Source organism: Geospiza fortis, unplaced genomic scaffold, assembly GCF_000277835.1.
Source record: "Geospiza fortis unplaced genomic scaffold, GeoFor_1.0 scaffold128, whole genome shotgun sequence".
NCBI classification, from domain to species: Eukaryota; Metazoa; Chordata; class Aves; order Passeriformes; family Thraupidae; genus Geospiza; species Geospiza fortis.
The window spans coordinates 1,181,818-1,183,093 of NW_005054420.1; the positions used below are offsets into that span (position 1 = coordinate 1,181,818).

The 1,276-nt window shown below is 49.5% G+C and overlaps 1 protein-coding gene across 1 annotated transcript in view; it reads left to right on the forward strand.

The window, feature by feature from the left end:
• Positions 1–1,276, forward strand: part of ITPR1 (inositol 1,4,5-trisphosphate receptor type 1) — a 144,493-nt gene that overhangs the window by 136,072 nt on the left and 7,145 nt on the right. The window lies entirely within an intron of this gene.

The following is a 1,276-nucleotide window of genomic DNA, read 5'->3' on the forward strand; positions in this document are numbered from 1 at the left end:
TTCTCTCATCCCTTTCATCCTTCTCAAGGATGGGGCCTGGGAACACTCTGGGGATGGCCTTAGAAGTGTTTTTGGGAACAAGGAAAATATTTCTGGAGCAAGAAAAGGGGCAGGCAGGAGCTTCAGGACTCCTGTGTCTGCCTAGAAACATCAGGACATGGGTCTGAGGGTCCAGGCAATCCTGCAAATATAAATTACATTTTAGTCTAATTTTCCTCATCCTCTGCCCTTGTTTCTTCCCTGGAGGAACAGGGGGAAGTGCAGTTGGTGTCATTGATTTTCCCTGGGTGGGAGATGCTGGACCTGAGCACAAATGTTGAGCTGCCCCCTCCTCCCTAATGAGGCTTTTACTACAGCTGGAAGAACACAGTGCAGTGCTGCCTGTTCCTGCTATTAAACCTTAATTGTGGGACTGCCATTCCCTAAAGTCCAAAATATTTTGGCACTTGTCTTGGTAAATGCGTATTTTTTTTTGTACATAGATTTTTTTTCCCTTTTATTAGCAGAAACCATCTGCCCTGTAAACAGAGATCAGGAGCAAACAGCCTTCCTGGCAGTTCTGCATCACGTGGGAATGCTGTGGTGCCTGCATGGGAAAGGGCCTGCTTTCTGCTTTCTGCCTTCTCATCCTGGCAAAAGGAAACTCCAGGCACATCAGAGGCAGCTAATTTAAGCTGATGAGTCTTGGCATCGCATCTGAATTGCAGAGAGGATGTGACTGGAGCTCTCTGTAGAGGTGCACAGCCCTGATTAAGCAGGATGGCTGCTCCTGGGAATGAGGGGGAGCATGGAGGGGAAGGGGTTAGAGCTGGAGATTCAGGCAGGGAATGACAAAAAGCCAGGAGTTTGCAGTGCTGCTTTAAAAACGAGCTGGGAGCCCAGAGAAGAGCCTGGCCAGCCAGTGGGGTGAGCTTTGGTCACTGTTAATCAGCAGTGTTGATTGATTTTTGATTAACAGCATCCCTTGGTGTTAATGCAGTCACCCTTCAGCTGCCTGGTGTGTTCAAAGCTCCCCAGCTGTGTCACCTGTGAGAGCACACACCTTATCTCAGCCAGCCCGAGTTCAGCTTCCATTTCAGAGCATATCTCCAGCGTGGGAGGGGAACCAGACTGGATGGGAAACCAGTTTGATGTTGAAGTGTAAGGTGTCGGGACGTGGGGTGCACCCCTCCTCCTCTTTTGTGGCTTTCTGTTCCGCTCCTGCCTTTATTTTTAACATCTCTGGCAAGTACACGAGTGCCTGTGTGAGTCTGTACAGGCTCCTCAGAGTGACTGT